Source organism: Oenanthe melanoleuca, chromosome 12 (assembly GCF_029582105.1).
Source record: "Oenanthe melanoleuca isolate GR-GAL-2019-014 chromosome 12, OMel1.0, whole genome shotgun sequence".
Classification (NCBI taxonomy): domain Eukaryota; kingdom Metazoa; phylum Chordata; class Aves; order Passeriformes; family Muscicapidae; genus Oenanthe; species Oenanthe melanoleuca.
In genome coordinates, this window is record NC_079346.1 from 1,527,602 (window position 1) to 1,549,299 (window position 21,698).

The window sequence follows — 21,698 nt, forward strand, 5'->3', positions numbered from 1 at the left end:
CTAGTGCCATGAGCACTTCAAAGAACAGTATCCTTTACAGTATTTCTGTTCACTTTGCTGCACTCTGCAAAGCTGACTCACTGTACAAGGCATGGAAATATTTTCAAGTGGGCAAAGTCGAGGTATTGTTATATCCCAATAAAAGCCTGGGCTGAAAACCTGCACTAGGGCCTGGCAGGGCAGGAGTTAATTTGATGGTGCAGAAGGTTCTTTGGCCCACCTGATCCCAGGACAAACCCAAAATGCAATCAGTTGTTAAGGGATGCTGCTGTGGGGCTGCTGCAGAGGCACAGAAGGACTGACACAGCCACAAATCCAAATTTTTTTGTTGTTGTTGGAAAATTCATGACTTTCCATGGACAAAAAGCATCTTCATGTCAAAGCCAAGGGGTGTAAAATCCAACCTTGAGAGTGCCCAAATCTCTCCTTATTAGAGGGAGAGAAATTCCTCCTGGGATGCTCCAGACAGAAAAAATAAATTCCTCCTTAAATACTGTAAAATAAGAGCAGGATTTGGCCCCTTTGGCTCCTGGGGAGGCAGAGGGCAGCTGGATCCAGGGCTCAATCCTGTTCCAGGAGGGCTCCTAATTGGAAATTCAAGTATGCACAGGATTAATTGCCAGCAGGTGTCAAAGATAAGAAATTCCTCTCTGATCTGGGCAGGGGGTAACTGAGCATTTCCCTCTATTGTTCTGTTCTTACCATTGTTCAGGGGGACAGAAAATGAAAATCTACTGAGGAAATGGGGAAAAACAATTTTGCTGCTGTCAGAAAAGGAGAAAACGCAGCACAAGGCTTCAAAGGGGAGAAATTGTTAATTAAGAAATTACTGCTTGAAAAAAATAAATAAATAAATGGGGAGGTCAGAGAGCTGGGAAAAGCCAGCCTGCAGATTGCTGCCCTGCCCTGAGCCAAGGGTTACACAAAACCCAGCCCAGCCATTCACTCCTGGTGCTGTGGGAAAAGGAGAGAATGCAGCAATTAGTGGAGCTGCTGATTGACTCGTGGCCATCCCCAGCTCCTGACCCTGCCTGGGGCTGCCCTTGTCCCCCCAGCCCTGCACAGGGCTCAGCCTGGGAGGTCCTGAGTGCTCCTCAGGAGGGGATGCAGAGCCTGAGCAAGCCTTTAATGAGGGGCTGGCCCCTGTGGGGAGCAAAAAAACCCAAGGAGGGTCTTTAGAGGGTGATTTCCTGCAGCCCCCAAGGCCTGGATTGTCTTTGCAGGTGGCAGGGAAGGGATTCCTGTTCTAGGAGCAGGGCATGAACTGAGGGAGGGACCCTGCTGTGCATGGGGTGTGCTGGGAGCATCCAGCAGGGGAATTTCTGCAAGTGCAGGCTTTGGTTTGCTCTCCATCACACAAACAAACCCTGAGAAGGCACTGAGCAGCCAGCCCAGGTGTGGGGCTGTGTCAGGGAGGGTCAGGCTGGAGATCAGGAGGAGGTCAGGAAAAGGAGGGTGCTGGGCACTGCCCAGGGAATGGGAATTCCCAAAGCTGCCAGAGCTCCAGGAGCCTTTGGACAGCACTGCCCAGGCTGGGATTGTTGGGAGTTTGATGGTCCTTGTGGGTCCCTCCCTGCTCAGGATATTCCCTGACTCTCTGAAGGAACTCCCCTGACCAGTCTGGCACTGGTTTGGAGTATTGAACCCACCACAGCAGGAACTGCCAATTAGAGAGGAATGGATTAAAATCCAATGGTTTGGGTTGGAAAGGGCCTTAAAGATCATCTCATTCCAGCCCCCTGCCACGGCTCTTGCAGATCACAGACACACAGAACGCAGCATTTCAATCATTGTTTCATATGTGACAGAAAAGTCATGGCACCTGTATTGAAGCAGAGCAGGGCTTGGAATAATTACCTGCAGTCAGAAATAATTAATGATATGGTAAGTGCCACAGCTGGGGCTGTTCCAGTGGCCTGGGGGTGTGATGATGCCCTGAGATGTGCTTTGGTACATAAATCACAAACCAACGTGGCTTTAGGAGTTTGGCTGGCACAGTCATTATTTGGGGTCCTCTCTGCTGTATTTACCTGCTTGAAAATGGCCAGTGGCTCTTTGGGGTTTAGTTAAAATAGGAGAAAAGTGTTGCTGAAGGCTCCTGGGCCATATAAAAAAATGTGTCCTTGTCCATGGCAGGGGATGGAATAAAATAAACTTTAAGGTCTTACCTGACCAAAACCATTCTGGGATTTTTATGACCATGCTTGTCCCTCCTCCCTGAGCCCAACCAGGTAATTCCTGTAGTGCAAAGCTTGTCGGGTTCATTTTCCTGAGCTCAAGAGGCAGCTTCCCATCTGGGAAAGTTTCTTTTCCTTTCTTGCTGTAAGAGGAATGAGCACTCAAGCAGAATTAGAAGTCACTGGCAGAAAATAAGGCAGGGAGAGCACATGAGGGAAACTGGAGGGACTGTGCAGGTGTGAGGAGTGGATGGAATAGCAATGAGGGAGTTACAGCAGAGACTGGGAATATGCAACACTGAGGAGTAAAAGATAAGCAAAGCAGAACATGCAGGGCTGACAGTATCCCAGCAACAATAAATTGTGTGTGTGATGCTGGAGGAGAGAGCTGGGACTGGCAGCTCTCCAAGCCCTGCCAAAAGCCCTGGGCTCCAGGAGCATCCCCAGGGTGGCAGGTGACACCCAGAGCCAGGACTGGCACCAGAACTGAGCATTAACTTCACTCCCAGCTCAGGGGGTGTGAGGTTAGCACCTCTGGTGCTCTAGGTACTAACCTTGTTGGGTTATTTTAAATAATCAAAGTAGCTAATGGTTGCTAAAAGGTTATTTATCAGTTTTAAAAGGCAAGCTGAAAAGCAATGGCAGAAGCAATGGTAAAAGTAAAAAGCAAAAGCTTTGGCAAAAGTATTAACTTTTTTCAACACATACTTTTATAAAAGATCTTTTCAACAAGCTAAGACACAAGCTCAGACTACTATTTTTTAACTTGTTAGAATTCTAGTTTCTTAGCATGCTAGGTTATGTATAAACTACACATACAACTTATCTTGTTCTACCTGAAAAATGTCAGCAATATTCTTACTATGGCTCTATTATGTCTAAATCCTGTCTACAGCCATGGAGCATCTACTGAAAACATTAATATGTTTTTCAACCTTCACTAGAACTTGCACTTCTACTCTGGCACCTAACCTTTTATTTACTAAATTTACTAAAACTTACTAACTTACTTACTTATCCTAAAAGTTAAACTTTCACTAAAACTTACACTTTAACTTCAGTTTTATGTGTGAGTGGCTCAATGCACTTCAATCCTCCACAGGCTTTAATTCAATCCCTGCACTCTGATTCCTCCCTGAAGGATTCAGAGAATCCCCCAACTCTCTGACTCCAGCAAGGTGGAAGTGCTGACTCTGCTGATGGACAATTCTGGGGTTTTGTTTTCTGCCCAAAGGTGATGTTGGCCTCAGCCCATCTTTATCAATGTAACAGGGTCCCTGTGGGCTCAAAGAAATGAGAATTTCCCGTGGGTGAGCATCTGAGTGGCAGTAAATGGCATCAAAGAGAAGATCTGCACTTTTTTTTTTGAGGAAGAGGAGACAGGAGGCTCATGCAGGTGGACTTAGGCAAGCTGCCAGTGCCAGGATGGAAAGTGATAAATGGATGTCTTGGAAAAGCCTGAGTGGAGGAATAATAACCATCAGCACAGGAGACATTGAATGAGATGGATTCTCACCTCTAGAAACTTCCTATGTTTATTATTGATGGCACTGCAGGTTTTATTTCTTTGCTTTTTGTACTTCTCAGTACAATCTGGTCAGGAATTCAACGTGCCAAGGCAGGTGATGGAAGGGTTCTGGAAGGAAAGTGAAAAATGACATAAATGAGCTGCAACAACAGCCCATTTCTGGCAAGGACTACAAGGAGCTGGAGGAAATCCTGAATGACAAAGGCTTTGTTTTCCTCATTATCACTAAAACATCATGGAAAGAGTCTCAGGACAGGGTAAATCTCTGTTTCCATGGGATTTCTGGTTAACTGACCCTTTTTCCCCCTTCTCCAATATCCTAGACCTGATTTTAAAGGTAACTGAACACCAAGAGGTTTGGATTAGCACATAAAAAATTCACTGCTCCCTTCTTCAAACTCTTCACTCTCTTCAAACTCCTTGCAAACTCTTGCACATCTTTTAAATTGGTAAATTCTGTCCTGCTGAAGTGGGAGCAGTGGGATCTCAGAGAGGGAGGACACGTGCTGCTGAGTAATGGGGGATTTTTCAGGAAATGAATAATTTTGGGACTTTCTAAAGGTCACTTTAAGTTCCCCTGAACTTTAATAGCTGGTTATATAAAATGAAAAGAGAGAACTCTCAGTCTAGATAACTGTCAGCTGGGTGAGATAACCTGAGAAAGGCTCTGGCAGGTCAAGGCACTTCAGTGACAGGTTTTGGGAAGAGAGCAGTCAGCAGAGCTGCCTCCCCTGATGGTGTCTGAAATGGAAATTCCTCCTCTCCCTCTTGCAGCTTATTTAAGTGGAAGTTCACTGCCCTGGTGGGCACCTGGGTTTTTTAACTGACCTCTGAGACACACCTGAGCCAAGCATGGCACAAAACATTCCATGGAAAACCACAGCTGCAGCCCTGCTATCAAAAACTGGAGCTCACAGCAGCACAATGATGTTTCCTTTTGTTACAATCATTCCAGTTCCAGGTATGCAGATTTTTTTATTTTTTTTTTTTTCTAATTCAGCTCCAAATCGGCACTGATTGCCAGGAATGAGGAATGGATTGGGTTTTCCACGGTGCTGTGCTCCAGGTCAGCTGGAAGGCACGGGAAATGGCAGGTTAATGGCAGTTTAACACCAATTAACAGGCCACTGTATAACAGATTAGCATTCGGAGTCCGTTCAATGGGTAATTACAGTAATTAACTCTCGGAGCTCGCCTGCACTTGTGAACAGAAATTTGGTGCCTCTGTTGACTCTGGAGAAGGCAGGGCAGGAGCAGCCAGCACGGCAAGGACACTAAATTTGGGTTTTCTCCCGAAATGTGCTCGCAGGTGACATCCCCAGGTGCAGGGGACTCAGTCAGTGACGATTTTAGCCTGAGCAGAGCTGAGACTGATTGTGCTGCACATCCTCTGGATGGATTCCCCACCTCCCTGGGCCACTTCTCAGCACTTGTAGCCAAAGTCAGAGTCACAAATAAATCCCTCCTGTTGGCAGCACTGATGTGAGGAGTGTTTGGTAAGAGGAAACTCCATCCTGATGCTCAAAAGGGCTCAACATGCAGCAGGATGGGGTCCCAAATTCTTTGGGAAAGCTCTGAACCCTTCAGGAAATGCAGAGTTTTCCTGTGGGGCTGGAACCAGGGCAGGATGGAGCTGCTGGCTCTAGGTTAAAAGTTGTAAAATCTCTTTTGTATTTCTTGAGTTCCCATCGAGTTGATGCATCTCATTTAATTTCATTGACCTTATCTCTTAAATACTGTGAAATCTGCTGAGAAATGCTAAAGGTGAGCTCTAGTTGTGGCTGTTCCTTAAATATTCAGGCAGCAGGCAGAGCTAACACAGCAAATGTAGCCTGTGTGTGTATGGCTTCACTGCTGCATTAATTAAATAAATTAATGAAACCACTGGATTGTGAGGCACCAGCCCTGGGAGCCACGACCCAAATCCCATTTCCTCTGGGGGATGGATTCCAGCATCACTCAGGAACCAGGATCTCTTCTGGCAATGGGGAAAAAGGGATTCAAAATCAAAACTGGGGTTTGAAGGTGGAATTGTGTTGCTCAGGTTGTGTGGCTGGATTTTTGTGATCCAGGCTGTTCCAGGTGCAGCAAGTGGCCAAGCCAAAAGCAATTTGGGGAAAAAAGAATTTGGCAGAAAAATGAGAATAAATGGTAAAGCTGAGGAAGGGTTCAAAACTCCTCCATCCAGAGGGAGAGCCACTGCTCTGAGAAATCTCAGCCTTGTTCAGAAAATTAGAAATTTAGTTCCCTTCAACACTAATAAGAATTTCTTTTTCTCCTCCTGCCTGTTCCCTTGCTGCTCAGCAGAAGGGGAACCCTCTGCAGAGCCTCTTCAAACACAATAAATCCTGCCAGGCACTCTGGGGTGAGGAGCAGCTCACAGCTGCTCACAGCCCCACTGGTACAGCCAAGCTCTCCCCGTGCTGGGTTAAAGAACATCTTCAATCCCCGAGGTGAGCTGGAGATGTCTCCTGCCCTCAGCATCACTTGGTCCTGGGGAGGAGCTGCTGCTCTGGGACTCTGAGGTGTGAGGGTTTGATGGGCTGGAAAAGAGCCAACTGCAGCTGTTTGGTATAAAAACATAACAATTCTTATTTAATTTTAGCTGTTCTCAGCACCAAGATGGGTCTGTGGCACTGGGGTGATGAAGTTGGTGAAACAGGGAGATGTTTGTGATGATCAGCACTTGCCAGAGGAGCAGGCAGGATTCCAGGGGCAGAAATTAACCCTTAATAACCAATAACTCCTGTGCTGCTGCCTGTGCCCCAGATCAGATATTCCAGTGGGTTTGGGTGCTGCCCCAGGGCTGCACCTCACACCTCTGAGCCCCTGCTGGGATGAAAAGCTGCAGAGAAAACTCCCCAGCAAAAGTCTTCATAATGCTTAACATTCAATGGAGCAAAAGGAGAATAATGAGCACTGCAGCCATCCCAGGTTAGTAATTACCGCCGTCATTATTAATTTTCCAGAGCAATCTCGTCAAATGAGTCATTATTATCTCAATTCCTTAGCCAGGACTGATTGATTCTTTCTCCCTGTTGTGACTAATTCCATACAATGTCTGAGTGCAGTATAGAACCACAGAGCCAGTGTGATCCAAAGGCAGGATAATTCTAAATAACCAAATCCTTGCTTTCAGCTCTGTTTAGATCTGCTGCTTTACTCTACTCAATGGAAACAAATACCCCAGTCCTGGCACTGCTACTGTCCACAGCCACTGGAATTCCACTGGAGCAGGGATTCCTGTCAGCCTGGGCTCTGCCCTGTGTGTTCCAGGGCTGGATCTGTGCTGGCACCAGGCAGGAGCTCCCCAGACCCAGGAGCAGCTCTGGAGGAAGTGTTGATCACCCTCAGCTCTTCCTGATGCCAATTTTGAAGGAAGTTTTTGTTTTGTTTGTCTGTCTGTGCAGGGCTAGGAGGCTGTAAGGGATGTTTTTTAGCTCTGTCCATTCCTGCTGTTGGCAGTTGAGAGCCAGCAGACCTGAGCATGAAGAAGTTCAGTGCAGGACAAGCAGAGGGGTGGCTGTGGGGATGGGAATGGGGCAGAATTTCCTTTCTTTTAGAGGAACTGGAAACCCACTCCTTGCATTTCCCTTGAGCTGAGGGCAGGGCAGGAGGAGGAGGAGACAGCAGTTATTTTCCAACTTTGACCTTTTTATCTCCCAGCCTTCAAATCCAATCAGACTGGAGAGGGAAAGGAGGAGGCTGCAGAGCCAGGAAGAGCAGCAGAGGAGCTGTCAGGGGAACCCTCAGCCTGGAACTTCTCCTTTCAGGCCAGGAAGATGTGATGGGTTAATCCTGAACCACGGGAGGGGTCCCTGTCCCTGCTCTCAGCCTTGGCTTTGCCTCCCTAAAACCCTTCCTCGTGCCAGCAGGGATTGTGGCTGTGCTGACATTTGAAGATATTGGTGTAGGTTGCTCTGGATCGGATTGGGAGAATTAAAAATATTGAATTGGACAGTAAATAAAGGAGGAGAGGTCATTGCCATCCAGCACTCCTTTATTCCTGGTTATTTATTGAGGCAGTTCCACTTGAGTCCATTAGTGCTGAACTCAAAATTCACTTCACAGCCCCAGGAGGCAGAACTTGGCTGTGCCCTGACAGCCTCTTCCCTGGTGGGTGTCAGGACTGAAATCCAGTGGATTTCCAGTGGGATTCTGTGTTTGATGTTGTCCATGGCATTCAGCCAGGTCCAGCCAGCCCTGTGTCACCACCTCCCCCAATGGCTGTGTCCTGTCCTGTTCCTCCACCTGTTAAAATTTCAGGATTTCCAGATTTTAATAGGAACACCCCATAATATTGTGCCACCTTCTTGGAGGTGTGTCTCTGCTGTAAATCCTTAAATTCCTGCTTTTTCTGATGTTCCTCCTGCGTTCAGCCAGCAAGAACAAACTGAGAGGGTAATTTATGTGTTGTTTCTCTTATTTACAGTAAAAACAACACCCTGTTTATGGTTATTAATTAGATATTTGCTAGGCTTGAGGTGCTGAAATTGAAGCAAACCTTGAAGTGATGGGAGGCTCCTCTTGGGCAGAGCTGTTAGCCACAGAGCTGGGACACAGTTGGTGCCCAGAGCAGGAGCTGAGCTCTGCCCAAACCCTTCCTGCACCCAGGGGTGGATGGAATCAGAGAAAACACTCTGCTAAAGTCTGGATTTATGGGAAAAACAAGCTGAGGTTTGGCTTGGTACAACATGCCCCTCAGTTCTGGTATTACAACAATTTGAATATCAGTTAAAGTAAATGCAACTTCTTGCATCCAACCACGCTGGGAGATAAATCTCTGTGTTTTTATAATAAATGTTGTTTTATGGCAATCACCATATGCTACCTCTGGTCCTGTTTGGAGTGTAAATCATAACAAGTGTGGATCCTAAAATGCTTTATTGTCTTTTTATGGCCACATACGGCTGCTGCTCCTTCCATTTGTGATTAATTTTTTTAATGGTTCCCCCTAGAACCTAAAAAATAATTAAAGCTAATGAATACTGTGTGGTGACAGTAAAGGAAGGAGCATATTGCATCTCTTCTCACTGCTCAGATCTGATCAAAAGCAGGCTGGAGCTGTGAAGTTGTGACACTGACATTTTGTACTGAGCTGCCGACCACCTCCTGAGACCAAACGATGGCTTGGGGGAAGAGCAGGAATTAGAGTTTTCATTGTTTCACAGCAACAGTGCTGGGAGGGTGGAATTAAAAGCACTTGAAGTCACAATGTTTATTTCTTAGCAAATCCTCTTTAAAGAAATCAATCCAAGACGTAAGGGACTTTAAGACAGATTTTTTTTTCCCCCCTTGTCCTTGCCCCTGGGTGCACAAAGTGAGATATTCTGTGCACTGGGACTGGCCAAAATACTGATTTTAACCCAAGACAGCACAGCCCTTTTCCCTCCCAAGCCTGCAGGGCACAGGTGTGTGTCCATCCAGGCTGGTCCCTGCTCAGGAGCTCAGAGGAAATGCCCAGCTGTGGCACAGCTGCCCTGCCAGAGCCTCTAAAGCCACCAGAGCTGGGACTGCTGCCTCCCAGCCAGGGCTTTTATCCCCACAGTCTCTGCACTCTGATTTTCTTATTTTTCCCCTCCCAAGTGCACTTGGGTGTTGAACTGCTGTGTGTTCTGCATGGGAGCACTGCTTAAAAACCTTGAAAATTCACTCCTCAAAACGAATATTTACCCTTCAAGGCTGTAATTGGAGCGTGGGGGTGTTGCTGTGCACGTTTCTGCTCTCTGCAGGCTTCCTGCAGCTCACAGGGGCTTTGAAATGAGACTTGAGGGGAATAATTGACAACCAAGTGCTGGGCTGGGGTTAAAGTGTCACTGCTGCAGGAGAAACCTCAAAGTGCCGTCCTGTGGGGACTGGCCAGGGCTGCAGCTGTGGGACAGGTGGAAAACAAGGTCCCCAGGCAGCTCCTGGCACGGTGTCACCTCCCCCTTCACGGCTGGGTGTGAGCACCCAGCCTTGGGATTCACTGGGAATTTTCCATGTCTGCTTTTCAGGCCCTGAGGGACACTGGATCCTCCTTCTTCTTGTTCCTCCTTCTTCTTGTTCCTCCTTCTTCTTGTTCCTCCTTCTTCTTCCTCCTTCTTCTTCCTCCTCCTTCTTCTTTCTCCTTCTTCCTCCTTCTTGTTCCTCCTTCTTCTTCTTCCTCCTCCTTCTTCTTCCTCCTTCTTCCTCCTTCTTGTTCCTCCTTCTTGTTCCTCCTTCTTTCTTCCTTCTTCTTCCTCCTCCTTCCCTCTGTTTCAGCTTCAAACTTTCTGCCTTCCCAATTTCATGACCAATTCCCAGTTACATCAATTAAGAATTTCTTCTAGAACAGCTTTAATTACCAAAGCAAATAAAGGATAATTAAGAATTACCATCACCTGCAGAAGTGGTGGGACAATAAGTTGCTTTGCAGTTAAGTCACTGGTGGAGCCCTAAAATTGAATCCCACCTTCTGAATTCCAGTTTGACATCTTAAGCTGGATCCTCTTGCTTCCATTTTATGATTTATATTGATTAATTTCTAAGTTATATGAGTTTTAATTGGTTAAGTCGATTTGTTTTGCAAGATAAAACCAGAGCTTTAAGAAATAACTTTTTAATTTGCCAATGTTCATTCCAAAGGGAGAACCATTTATAGTTAAAACCTGAAATGTGTAAGGAAAAGGGTTATTGAAGTCCTTGTCAAGATACTGCCAGCTGGTCAAACTTTACTGTCCTGGCTGCTTTCTAAAAAAAATTTTGATGACCACAAAGTTGCCATTTTCTGTAGTAGGTTCCCCATGAGCTTCCCCTGTACAGTTGTACAGTATCATGAGTTAAAGTGAACCAAATTAAACTGTTGTGGCATATCAAAGCAGCCAACAAAGGCAGGCAGCTTTTTTCCTGAACCCCCTGAGATTTATTCTGACAGTTTGCAACTCGATGAAATGGATAATGGAAGTCCCTTGTCACAATAACTCAGCTTAAATGTATTGTTGGATTAATAGACTCAGTTATCCACTCTTCCAAGGAGAAAAATGACTTGTGGTTTCAAATCAGGCCCTCACTCGTGGCATCCCATCAAATTAACCAAACAGGCCAAATCCAAACTGCTGGCAGAAGGCAGGCACTCATGAGTTGTGTCATAAAAAGGAGTTTATTTATTTTTAATGGTTTCCAATTGCCATGGCAGCAGCTGTGGGTGACACACACAGAGGTGGGGCCCAGGGTGATGGATGTCCCTGTGCCTGCAGCAGCAGGCTGGGAGGGATCACTGAGGGTGTGACACACCCGTGCAGGGCTGCAGGGCTGCTTTCCTCTGCTGGGCACTGGTGTGGGATTTACAGCTCACTGCCCTTCCCTGGAGCTTGTGCAGCATCCCTGGGGTTCAGCACTCACACTCTGGGGGAGGCAGGAAAATCCACACTGGCCTTGTCAGTCCCACCTCTCTGCTCCTTGACTAAATAACCTAATGAGATGATTGCACTCTGCTAGGTCTTGGTTCAGTCTCACGTGGGCCAGACACAAATCCCTCAGTGGCACAGGGTGCCAGAGCAGTGGGGCTGCTCCTGGATCCCTGCAGTGTCCCAGGGAGGCTGGATGGGGTTTGCAGCACCTGGACAGAGGGAGGTGTCCAGCCAGGGCAGGGTGATGGTGATGCCTGGAGAGGCTGACCTGGAGCAGAGGCTGGGCAGAGTTAAAGAATAAAGCAGGATTTATTAAAAACCCTTCAAAGGATTCCCCTTGGGCAGTGCAAGAGCCTGGCCATGGCTGCACCCAGGATGGATCCCAGTCAGGAGTTTCACACTTTTATCAGTTTTGCTCCATTTCCATTTGGGGTTCACTGTCCAACCCCAGCTCCAGGCTCTGCAGTCCCACCCTCCCAGATTCTCTCCCCAGTTCTCTCTGTTTGCACTTTTTGGGGCTGGAGCTGCAGCCTGTCCTTGGTTCTGGGCTGGACAAGGATTGTTGTGTGTGCTGAGCTGGGAGGAGAGCTTGGGACACTTTACATGGAGTTCAGAGTCACTAATGCAGTGCAGAGTCTGGGAATACAAAAGCTCAAACTGGAGGCATCACTGGATGGGCTCTAAAGCCCAACCCAAACCAGTCTGGGATTTGTGTGCAGGGCATTCAGGGGCTCCCTGGCCCAGCTGTCCCTCACTGCACCATGGATGGATGTGATGGACATTTACCTGGGGTCACTGTGGGTTTTCAGAGGAGTTTTGATTCAGTTTTGTTCTCCAAGCCCCATGTGAGCCCCCAGCCCCACAGGTGAGCAGCAGCTGCTCAGGCTCCTGTGCAGGTGAATTACCTGGCTCACATCTGGCTTGCACAGCTGTGGGGCTGCTCTGCTGTGCCATCAGTGCCTGCTGCAGGTTTGATCTGGCAGAGAGCTGTGGGAGTGTGCCAGGGCTGCCTCCCCAGCCTCTCCAGGGGAGCCTGGCTGTGAAATGTGGGGTTTGAAGTGGAAACCTCTGAGAGCTCACGGCACTCCGAGGCAGCAGTTTCCCTTCAAAGCCCCTCTCTGCCTGTGCTCAGCACCTCTTGTGATGTAGCACACATTGTCTCCACAGAAAGTCAGAAAGCTTCCTCAAAATCTCATTTTCTCCTCTAAATTAGGCACTTTCCCCAATGAGCCATGTGGGAGTCGATGGGGAGGGTGGGGATGCTGGCACAGCTCAGCCCCACGGATGCTGATTGATGAACCTTCAGCTTTGAACTCTGGATTTCCCTTCTGAAACATGGGATAAATAAAGAGCCACAGAAGAACTGAAGGCAGGGAGGATGTGGCACAGCTCCTTCCCCACCTTGCTCAGGTCAGTGGGGTTTCCACCTCCATGTTCCTTTCTCTGTGATTCCTTTCAAGCCTATTTTAATAAATGCCATCTGCTACCTGCCCCTCAATCTGGCTGAATGCAAGGGGCTGGCCCTGAGGGGATAAAACTGTGCCCAGCATGAGCACAAAGCCAGGTGCTGGTTGTCCATAAACCCCTCCAGACTGAAAGGGGATGAATACAAAAGTTCCTCAAGGGGGATGTTTTGAACTAAAAAAGGGCAGATTTGGAGCGGTTAGAAGGAAGAATTTTTTTACAGTGAGGGTGGAGAGGTGGCCCAGAGCAGCTGTGGCTGCCCTGGATCCCTGGCAGTGCCCAAGGCCAGGCTGGGCACTGGGGCTGGAGCAATGGGACAGTGGAAATGTCCTGTGGTCTGCTCAGAAGGCCTGGCAGGGCTCTGCAGGTGCCTGTGTGGGAACTGGAGCCCCCAGCAGAAATGGTGATGGGAGCATTCAAAGGACCCCCCTTGGAGCAGCAAAACTGCTGAGCACAGCACATCCCTGAAGCACAGGGAAGAGCTTTCATTTTAAACTGAGACCATGAAACAGGAAAACGCTCCTGCCTTTTGATTTTTGCCTTTAACATGTTAAAATAGAAGCACCTGCTGCCTGCTGGGCTCATTAAATATGTCTTTTTATTCTCCTAAATCACCACGGTAGAATTTGAATTATTTACTGGGTAAACTCCAGGCTGCATTCATTTACATTCTCCAAGGTTTTTGTGCATTAGCTTTGGAAGCTTTTTCTTGCCACCTTTTGTTCAGTGCCCACCTTGGCTCCCTGAGCTGGATCTCCCCTTGGTGACTGCAGGGCTTTTGTGAACTTCAGAAGCAGAGAAATGTCAGGCACACGCAGCCAGTGAATTATGGCTCAGGACACAGCACATCAAACACCCAGCATTGTTCACTTGTGGGTCTTTGCTGGGGAAAGCAATAAAAAAATCCCTGCATTTCTCCTCTGCTGAGATGTGGGGTGGTTGTTTTACATGCTCCAGAGTAATGTTAGCAGGGCTGTGGGGGGATGTGGAGTATTTTTGTTTAAGCAAGGCACTTCAATCAAAGCTTCATTCTCCTGTAAACCCAATTAGCTCCAGTCTGCCAAGTCAGCTCCACTGTCTGCAGGAGCTGAGTGAGGCTGTGAATAATTGCTAAACTCAGCTCTCATGCTCTCTAGGAAATGCCACGAGGCTTTTGCTACCCCCAGACAAACCCCTTGAGCACTTGGCTCAAGTTTGATGGACTGTGACTCCTGCTAATGTCCCTCAAGGATGGCCACGTTCCACTGACATCTCCAAGACTCTCCCACTGTTTTCTTCCCAAAAATTTACTTTTAAATTTAATTTCCTTGAAGCCTGAGGTCCATCAAGTGATCCAATGCTCCGTGTGCTTGCCATTGGTGAGATGTGAGACAAGATTTCACATCTCCAGAAAAGGGCTGGGTGCTTTGCAAGGTTTTTATCAGGTCAGTGTTAAATGCTGTGTGTTTGCACTGACACACATTTAGGCAGAGGATTTTTCCCCCCAGATATGGCACTGTATAAAGTATCACAGCATCATTCCCTTCTTCTGTAACGTCTGCCAAAAATAACTCTTAAAAACCTGAAAAACTTGGATATGAAAATATTTTTACTGCAGGGGAAGGAGTGATTTTGGCTGATTTTACGGTAGCAGGTACAAGAACAAACTCCTGTTTTGACAAGTGTGACCCAAGGTGCAGGAGGTGGGATCCCAGGGAGTGCCACCACTCTGGCTGGTGCCACCCAGCTGGTGCCACCCAGCTCCCCTCCCTGGGACCCACTCACTCCCTCCATGTGGGGGTGGCTCTGAGCAGCAGGTGACACCTGAGAATAGAACATTACCCACAGGGAGAGGCTTTCCTTTAAATAGAAATGTCTGCAGAGCTGTGAGACTCCCAGAAATCTAGAGGGGGGTTTTAATCTTAGCTCGTGCCTTGGGATAATCTGAAAAACACAGGCATGGCCCAGTTCTTCTGAAAAATGTATTGAGGGATCACTCCTGCTCCTAAATCTGGGTGTGAACAACCCCACAGAGCCCAGGCAGAGTGGGTGGGAATGCAGGGCAGCCCCAGAAACAGAAGGAATTTCCAATACTGCTGGTATTAGTTAGATTTTCCAATACTAATAGAAGGAATTACCAATACTGCTGGTATTAATTAGAATTTCCAATACTAATAGAAGGAATTTCCAATACTAATAGAAGGAATTACCAATACTGCTGGTATTAATTAGAATTTCCAATACTGCTGGTATTAATTAGAATTTCCAATACTAATAGAAGGAATTTCCAATACTGCTGGTATTAATTAGAATTTCCAATACTGCTGGTATTAATTAGAATTTCCAATACTAATAGAAGGAATTTCCAATACTGCTGGTATTAATTAGAATTTCCAATACTACTTGTATTAATTAGAATTTCCAATACTAATAGAAGGAATTTCCAATACTAATAGAAGGAATTACCAATACTACTGGTATTAATTAGAATTTCCAATACTAATAGAAGGAATTTCCAATACTGCTGGTATTAATTAGGTGCAAGAGAAGTTTTCCTTCCATTTGTTGGAATTCCTGGCAGAGTCTGGAGTGTCTGTGTGTCAGCTCCAGCTGGGATGTTCTGGACACATCCAGGGAAGTTGGAGGGAGCCCATCCAGGGCAGGAGTCCTGCTCCTCTCCTGCTGCAGCTCCCTGAGGCCTTTTACCAATTTTCTGTTTATATGGCTCTGCTTAGGGTGAGTTTTTATAATCTCTGCAATTGAAAGGACACTCAGAGCCTGATTCAGGCTGGGTTTTGTGGTGGGGACTGGATTTAAATCACTTAGCTCAGTGCTCTCTGCCTGAAGACAGCTCTGGAATGGGAGAACATGTGAAACTATTTCAGAAGATTTGCATGTACAAACATACAGAGTGCTTTAAATGCAATTACAGGGACTGAGCTCCAGGTTCTGCACTGGGGTGTTGGAGTGTGGCAGCTGGAAGGGACCTGCAGGGGGGAATGGAAAAGCTCTGCCCTGTCCCTTGCTGGACAGGCTCCTGCAAGGACTGCCAGCATCTCCTCAGGTGGTTCTGCAGGATTTCTGCATCAGTGCAGGGAGCACTGTCTGGGCTGGAAGGAGCAGCTGGAGCAGGGGAGCACAGCACAGGCGTGGGGCTGTGCACAGGAATTCTGGCAGCTGGGCTGACATTGTGCCCAAATAAAGCGTGGTTTGCCCTTTGCTGGGCAGAGCTGGGATTTTGGAGTCCATCAGGATTTTGGGGTCCCCCAGGGGCCAGGTGGGGGCTCTGTGCAGGCTGCAGGACCTGCAGGTGCTGCCCAGGCTTTGGCTGCAGCATCCCTGCCCTGGTGGGAGGCAGAGCTTTTGAGGGGCTGCATGAACGGGGACAAGTGGAGCTGCTGCAGAGCCCTGGGAGCGTGGCAGGGGTGCCAGGGCTCTGCAGGGCCAGCCCTGAGTGCTCCTGCTGTCCCCAGGGCTGCCCGAGGGGAAGGACACTGTGCCCACTTGTCACTTCTAATGGCTCCACTCCGCTGCAGCTCGCAGCCAATTAATTTTATGAATCCTATTTGTAGCTCCCCTTCCTCCTTATATAATCCTCATTTGTTTCAAATGAGCAGAGAGTGTGCCCCTGAGATTCTAAACATACTTCTTTATTAGTTCAAACAGAAACTGTTACCTACAGAAGCTAAACTTAGCACTAATGTATGAAACGAGATGAAGAATTCCTTTTAAATCCCCTACCAGGTGTTAGATAACAGGGCCTGTGCTGGGAACAGCACTTTAATGATCCATGGGGTTATTTCTCCAGTAAGAAGCAGATTAAACCCCAAAATGCAGGGTGGGTGCACAGCAATCAGTCCCCCTGATGTCCCACTCACCAGGGCTGGCCTCCCTCTGCCTCAGGACAGGCTTGGAGAGGCTCAGGAGCAGTTTTACAGCTGACAATAACCCTCTTGAATTGCTTTATCTGTCACACACCAGTGTCTCCCTTGCTGGTGTCCCAGCTGGGATATCAGTCTCCCATCTCTGAGATTCCCTTCACAGCCTGGGGGTTCATCTCCCAAGGATATCAGGATATGTTCAGCCCAAAGTGTGAGACAGCCCAGATTGCTGAAGGTATTGAAGGTTTCGAGGAGCCAAGCTGGGAAATGTTCAGCTCTTCTAAGAATCAGAGTTAGGGAGCAGGAGGAGGAGGGAGAGGGAGGAACACAGCACAGGGAACTCTGGCTTTGCTGAGTTGTGGCACCCTCCAAAATCAGCATCCACAACTCCTGCCACAGGGTGACAGACTGCTTGGACATCTCAGAAGGATTTTTATCCACACTGCAGCTCCTGAAATTCAGGCATGTTCATTTGCTGTGCCATGAGCAGACATGAGGAAGAGCAGAGATTCCCTGTGGGATTTCTGCCCTGGGAGAAGCAGGGCTGGGAAGAGCTGGGGGTGTGGGAGAGCTGGGACTGCCCAGGAACAGACTGGGAGGAAGGGGCTTTTTGGGAGCTTTTTGGGAGCATTTAACAAGGTGTTTTTGCCATTCCCCAGCCCAATTCACAGCTGGCTCTGTGTGTGTGCCAAAGGCAAATTGACTTCCATGAGCAGCTCTTCCTGCAGAAGCTGTTACTGGAATTAAGTTGCAGGAGGGGTAGATGAGAAAAAATTGCTTTTCCTCATAGGAATATGAGGGTGTTTGTCAATTGCTCTGCATTAGGAGCCCAGCACACTCCAAGGCAGGGATGAAAAGTGAGGAAAGGATGGAAATGATCACTCAGGTGACTGAGGATGTGACACACACTGTCACCATGGAGATCCCCAGCAGCTCCTCCCAGGCAGGGCTGGGAGCACTGGGGGCACATTTGGCCTCTCATTGCTCTGGGAACACCAAACCTGCCCCTGCAGTGATGTCCAGCAGGCCTGGAGTGGTTCTGGACACCTGGCAGCCATTTATTGATCAGATATTGGATGTTAAGGTTTTGGATGCAGGGGTTGTTCCAGGTGTTTCCAGGGGTGGAGTTCAGGTGTTCAGGGTTTGTGGCTGCTCAGGAAGCTGAGTTTGGCTGCTGGATGAAGCAGGATAACGTTTGCTGTGGCTCACCCTACATTCCTTGTATTTCCAGGTATCTGTACACTCATTTTCCTGGGTTTCTGACTTGGAAAGCCTCTCTGCACTGCACTGCCTGCTCCCCAGGTGTGTGGGCCCAGCCTTAACAAAGCTTTAAGCCAAGAAATCCAATCAAATGGAGCTTTTTAGCTTGTCTGTACAATCACCCACTTGTGTGGATATGGCTGGAATTTTCCAGGAGTTGGATGGATCCAGTCTCTGATGGATTCAGGATTTCCTCCTTCTCCCATCAGCTCAGGGCTGGGAGCAGAAAGATGACTGTGGCTTTAAATGACATCAAAATGTGGCTCTCATCCTCCTGTGCCCCTAAAACAATTTGGTGCCACTGTAATTATTAGCATTCTCATTAAGAAGAGTTTAGCTGAAAACCAAGACACAAAGACGCAGTGACTTCATCAAATCCAGATAAAGCAGGTTCCTAATTCACTTCCATGCTCTGAAATAAATCCTCAGAGCATCAATTACTGTATCTCTTGTAAAGCAATTACTATCAGCCTCCATTGCTCCCCTTTACACATTTTAATTTAATCATTATTTTTGCTTTAAAATACAGGGTAAGGAATTTCACAGTTCCTCAGGAAGAACTAAAGCAGGCAACAACAAAAAAAACCCTGTAAAAAGCAGAAATTACTTTCTTTTGTAATCAGGTTGATTAGACTCGTGTATAATCATACACAGCAGGTGGGAAGATTAACATTTCACTAATTCCTAGTGGTCATTACTGCAAGGAAATTTAATCTGCAGAGTTCACAAGGATTGCAGTTGCATGCTGGTAAAGCTCATTTAAAAGACAGAGCAAAAACAACACAACTTTGTATTCTGGAATCCAGTTTTCCTCTGAACTCTTTTGGCCTGCAGGCAACAAACATAGACCAGGATCTTCTACTTAATTGAGAAATAGATTTGTATTGATCAGCCCCACTTAACAAGCACATTCAGAGCTGCTCCTGCTCTCAGTTACTCGGGTGGGGAATGCAGGCAGACCCCAGAGGCTTGAGCTACCTGATCAAATAGATATTTGTACAGCAAATGCATTTTTCTCTGTGGGGGCTGCACTGGTACACAACACTGAGAGTCAGTTCTCATATTTGGATCAATTCAGAGTAATTCTGCTGAAGCTGAACAACTGATTAATTTGTTCCTATGAAAACAAAATGTGACATAATTATAACAATCAGGTTCTGCTTCACTAACCTGGATGAGGGTTATTCCAAAATAAGAAGCCCAGCTGCTCATGGTGAGCAGGTTCTGTCACCTGCCACTGCTGCCCCTCTGATCTCTGCACTTATTCCCAGCAGGAGCCTCTCCAAGCACACCCAGAGCTGCAGCCCAGGGCTCTGGGACTGAGCTGGGAATGCACCAGGGGATTTAGGATGGGTAAATCAGGGTGACTGCTCTGCTTCCCACTTGTGTGGGGTCTGGCTGGTTCTGGCTCCCACCAGGGAGATGAAAGGGCAGAGAGAAGGCAGAGCTAAGCCTGAACAGGCAGGATTTCTGAGTGGGAGGGGAAGCAGATCCCAGGGAAGCAGGAGCTGATTCCCTGTGCTGCACCTCCTGCAGATCCCAGTGCACAAACCTGCCAGAGGCAGGAGAAGGGTGGGAAGGAGGAATTCAGCACCTTGTGCTCACTGTGGCTGGAGTCGGGTGTTCCCACAGATAAAAACATCTCCCTCCAAACTGAGCCACAGGCCACTGAGCTGAGCTTTGACTGAACACTGAATTTACACCCCACAGCAGAGCAGGGAGGGGAGCCCTGAAGGAGCTGCCCCACTCCTGCCCTGCCCAGCTGGGAATGCCACAGCTGAGTTCAGAAGATGCCCAGGAGCCTGGTGGGGCTGCAGGCAGCTCAGGACAATGTCAGGGAGCTGACACTAACGAGGATAACTAAGTTAATGAGTAAACAATGAGGCAGGTTAGGCCATCAATATGCAGAGTAACAGCACCCCTGGATCACTGGGGATCTGCTGCTTTAATGATGCTCCTGTGAAAGCCATGGCCCTGAGCTATTTCACACCACTACACCGAATTTTGGCTGACACTTATCAGTTTATATGCAAGGAAATTTATAGCACGGAACTGAAATGAAACAGAGCTTTGGACAGGGAAAAATGGATTGCAGGTGCAAACAAGCATGAAATGAAAATCTACTAATGAGTTTCCATTAGCAGCTAAATACATAATCGAATAATTTTTAGCCAACATAGAGCAATGAGAAAATCAATTTATTCCTCCTAAGTACTTCTCTATGGATTGATGCTCTAGCACAGCTCAGGCTGGTTTTGGTAAGTGAGAGCTGAGCTTGGGATTCAGCTAAAGCAGAGCATGGGTTTGCTTCTGCTGGGTATGAATGGAATGCATTTTCCTTGGAAACTCTAAGTAATATAAGGTAAAATAGATATATATCTTAGTTAAAATAGAGTATTTCCATCTGAAAGCTAAAGGATAAAACATTCCAGGAAAATGGAGCAGCACTGGCATGTAATTGACTCAGAAATATCCATTAGTGCAGTAAGGCTTGTTCTTCACTGCTCTTGAAGCAACAGGATCCTCAATTTCCTTTTTTTTGTTTTTTTTTTCCCTAAACAGCCTCTGGCCTGGGTTCTCTTTGCCTGGTGTTTCACACCTGATTCAGTTACAGGAATATTTTTCTTGAGGTCCAGCTGTGGATCCCTGGCAGTGCCAGGACCAGGCTGGACACTGGGGCTGGAGCACCTGGGGCAGTGGGAGTGTCCCTGCCAGGGCAGGGTGGAACTGGATGAGTTTTAAAGTCTCTTCCAATCCAAACCATTCTGGGATTTGTGTACAAATCCAATATAAAGCACACCTCAAAACCCCTTGTTTGCCTAAGAACCTGTTTTATATCTGTGAACTTGAAGCCAAAATGAGCTGTAAATTGTCTGGATATGGCTGGAATTTCAAAAGCTTGTTTAACTCACTTTGTCTAAGAAAATGCCCATATTTTGGACCCATCTAAAGGCAATTTCTCATTTCCAGCTGGCTTTGTATCAAACCTTAGCATGCTCTACAGCAGGCAAATGAGAAAATCAGTATTTCCACATCTTTCTGCAGAGCTGGGAATGCTGGGGGAGCCTGGAGATCCCCAGGAGGGGCCCCTGAGTGCACCCCCTGGATGCCCTGTGCAGGTGAGTGGTGACAGCTGGGAGACCAGGGACACAAAAAGCCAAATATTCATTAGGATAAACCTCTCTCCACTCTCTCCACAGCCTCTTCAGCTGAAGGAAGTGCATCTTCCTTCCCATCTTCCTCTAAAACTCTAAATGAGAAACAAATAAAAATTTTATCCCCTTCCATAACCCCTGTATCAGGCACCATCCTTTATCTGCCACCAGCTGGAAATCTCACATTTTCATTGCCTGAATCACCAGATGCATTCATCAACCCTGACAAATGCCTCCAAACCACTAAATCACACCACTCCATCTCAATGGGCTACATAATCATTGTCAGGCTGGCAATAAATCTGGGAATATCTCTGTTCCACACTCCAATATCTCCAGCTTCTAGCAGGCCTGAGAAACTGCTGCAGGAAAACTGGATCCTAAGTTCAGTTTAAGAGTTTAAGAGTTTTTCAGTCCCTTAAGAATTTGATAATGAATATCTATCAGGCTAGTTTATTTTTAGGGGGAAAAAAGAATATTCTTTTCTACCCACAAGAATAACTCATGAAGTAAGAGATTTTTTTCCAAGAATAAGGTTGTATCTTAGTAAGTACAAAAATATAGAAGGGAAAAACTATTCACTGCTCTCCTGGGGAGCTGCCAGCTCTGTGGCCTGGCATTCCAGGGGCAGGAATGCAGCACAGGAATATCCCTGCAGCTTCCAAAGGCAGGAATGCAGCACAGGAATATCCCTGCAGATCCCAAAGGCAGGAATGCAGCACAGGAATATCCCTGCAGCTTCCAGGGGCAGGAATGCAGCACAGGAACATCCCTGCAGCTTCCAGGGGCAGGAATGCAGCACAGGAATATCCCTGCAGCTTCCAAAGGCAGGAATGCAGCACAGGAATATCCCTGCAGCTTCCAGGGGCAGGAATGCAGCACAG

The 21,698-nt window shown here is 47.3% G+C and overlaps 1 long non-coding RNA gene across 2 annotated transcripts in view; it reads left to right on the plus strand.

The window, feature by feature from the left end:
• The window catches only part of LOC130258333 (uncharacterized), a 41,836-nt gene extending 21,072 nt beyond the window's left edge, over positions 1-20,764 (plus strand). The window contains exons 1-3 of one of the 2 annotated variants that reach the window (XR_008841484.1): positions 4,309-4,379; positions 4,480-4,666; positions 20,705-20,764. This is a non-coding gene — a long non-coding RNA (uncharacterized LOC130258333). Of the gene's footprint in view, positions 1-4,308; positions 4,380-4,479; positions 4,667-20,704 lie in introns of those variants that run through there. The other variant, XR_008841483.1, reaches the window with a different exon arrangement.
• Positions 20,765-21,698: the final 934 nt, after the last annotated feature.